This window comes from Sapajus apella, unplaced genomic scaffold (genome assembly GCF_009761245.1).
Source record: "Sapajus apella isolate SASKATOON/1434 unplaced genomic scaffold, GSC_monkey_1.0 scaffold39, whole genome shotgun sequence".
Lineage (NCBI taxonomy): Eukaryota > Metazoa > Chordata > Mammalia > Primates > Cebidae > Sapajus > Sapajus apella.
The window spans coordinates 4,659,326-4,662,088 of NW_022436979.1; the positions used below are offsets into that span (position 1 = coordinate 4,659,326).

The following is a 2,763-nucleotide window of genomic DNA, read 5'->3' on the forward strand; positions in this document are numbered from 1 at the left end:
GTGTGGGGATGGGATGCAGTGAGGTACTAAAAATATATCTTCTTATATAAAAGAGAATTAAACATATTGTTATTTTTTGTCTTGATGATCAGGGAAGTATAGATTTCTGAATGTACATAGAAATTTTGAATTCTAGTAGCAGTGTGGAACACACGCACTAAAGATCGTTACCTAAATCCTGAAGAAAACTCACTTTGTAATGAATTGTTGGGCTTTCTATCATTGTCAATAACAAACCTGATATATAAACTTTGAATGCAAATGTCCCAATTCGTGCAAAGATCCTGAAATTAATTCTTGAACTAGCAGCAGATTTGAAGAGTTTACTCACACATTTCATATTGAACCAAAAACCCTGAAAGCAAAATTGTCCCACAGGTGTCTAGTAGCCCCAAGTTTGTGATAATATGTTTACCCCACGTGAAATTTCATTCTGGGGGAAAAAAATTCAAAATTCTGCTTCTCTAATTTTCTACAGACTAAAATTCTAAAAAAACCTCATAATCAAGGATTACTAAAAAATAAAAAAAAATGAACTACTATGAATCAAAGTCAATATAAACAGCAAATGTCTTTGAACCACAAAATATTTTATATATTAGAATTATTTGACACCTAATATAGAATAATATGTTTGAAATAGACAGTATGGTTAATTTCACAAAAAAGAGTATTCATCATGAAATTGTTTTCAGACAACAAAGAATTTTCAAAGGAAAATATGTCTTTTATTCTTAAAAACTGAATCATAGAATTTTTCCTCAGCAGCTGATTAGAGAATCATGAGATAATTAGTGGACTAAAATTAGATCTGTAGATAATAATCGTTGAAAAGAGTGATTCAAAAAGTTAAACATTTGAAAGAAAATGTAAGTAATATATAGTTAAAATGAAAAGTTCCAACATATGTCTACTTTAAATTCCATGATGATGGGTTACAGAATATTTTGGAGAAATTAGATATACAAAAATACTAACTACAAATTTTAGAGTTGTTGAAAGAGTGGCCCCAGAGATTCAGGAAGTTCAATGTATGCTAAGCAGGCTAAGTAAAATAAAAAAATTAATCTAAATATATGTAAATTAGAGTGAAATGCCACATCACCAGGGACACCGACAATGTTTTAAGCAGATAGAAAGGACAGATAGTTTACAAATCAGTGGTTGACAGGATACTTATCTGAAGCAACAAAAATAAATATCCTAAGAGGGTAAAAGAAACAGGTGTCAGCTGAGGACTGGGTATATAGCAGATATAACCTTATTAATATGTGTAGTAAATACTAATTTCGATTTTATATTGCTAGTATATAAAGCATACTAGTATATTTATTTACTAGTATATATATTTGGTATATATTTATATAACAGTATATTTCTATTTTATATACTATATAAAGTAGAAAGCAAATATGATTTTAAAAAAACTTTAAAAAAGCTATTACTAACATATTTTTGCTAAACCAACTTCTAACTTCTAACTTCTCAGACAAGACGAGAAATTATCCTAGAAGTAAATACTAAAATGGAAACAAATAAGCAAAGAGATAATGAAATGGTTAATGGGTAGATAGATTTGAATAAGCAGTATCTGTATTAAATGTTATGCAGGTAATTTCTAAATTAAGGTGTTAAGTAGAAATTAGCTTTAAAACACTGGAGATTCTTAGGTTATTAAGAAGGAACAGAACTATCAGAATTAAGTGTTCTAGTGTCCTTGTATACAGCAGGAGAGAGATTAAAATATTGCATTGCATTTAATAACTTAAGTTTGCAATTAAAAGAACTTAATAGTAAATATACAAAGAACATGAAATAATGTTCTAAATAGCAAAAGAGAAAATAGTAAGAAAAAAAAAAACAAAAAAACTAACAAATAGAAAAACTCATCAAATAAGCAAGCCAGGAAGGAAAAGAAATATTTAAATTGAGACAAATAGAAATTTAACATTAAAAATCAGGGCAAATATATCCTAATAAACAGAAGTAACCAAATACAAAGTCAGAGCTTCTAGAACTGCATATAAGGCCGGGCGCGGTGGCTCAAGCCTGTAATCCCAGCACTTTGGGAGACCGAGGCGGGTGGATCACGAGGTCAAGAAATCGAGACCATCCTGGTCAACATGGTGAAACCCCGTCTCTACTAAAAATACAAAAAATCAGCTGGGCATGGTGGCGTGTGCCTGTAATCCCAGCTACTCAGGAGGCTGAGGCAGGAGAATTGCCTGAACCCAGGAGACGGAGGTTGCGGTGAGCCGAGATCGCGTCATTGCACTCCAGCCTGGGTAACAAGAGCGAAACTCCGTCTCAAAAAAAAAAAAAAAAAAGAACTGCATATAAAATTGTATTTTGTGTCATATGAAAGGAGAGAAGGTTAGCATTCCCCTTGACAAGGCCGGAAGAGGCCCTTGGGTCTATCTTGGGTCTTGGATACGGTCTAGCTTGAGAAAAAAACACTTAACCACTCTGAGCTTCAATTTTTTCTCTACTTTAGCTGTTTCAGTACTTCAAGTACCAAACAAGGTAATTAACTTAAAAATAAAAAAATAAAAAGAGCTCTGAAAATATAAAGAATCACTCTTATGATATATTCTCTAGAGATAAATATTTTCCTACTATATAAACACAAATTCACTAACAGTTTCTATATTAAAAACACACATATGAATTAATAGATGTATAACCAGTATACTGTAACTAACTGCAGTTTGAATTATTTGATAAGATAATAAAATTTCCATAATGCATCTCTAAATTAATTAA

The 2,763-nt window shown here is 31.1% G+C and overlaps 1 non-coding gene across 1 annotated transcript; it reads left to right on the plus strand.

Moving 5' to 3' along the window:
- Window positions 1-2,351: 2,351 nt before the first annotated feature.
- LOC116565330 lies at window positions 2,352-2,483 on the plus strand. Its single transcript, XR_004275389.1, has one exon. It is a non-coding gene; the product is annotated as a U6atac minor spliceosomal RNA (small nuclear RNA).
- The last annotated feature ends 280 nt before the right edge of the window (window positions 2,484-2,763 follow it).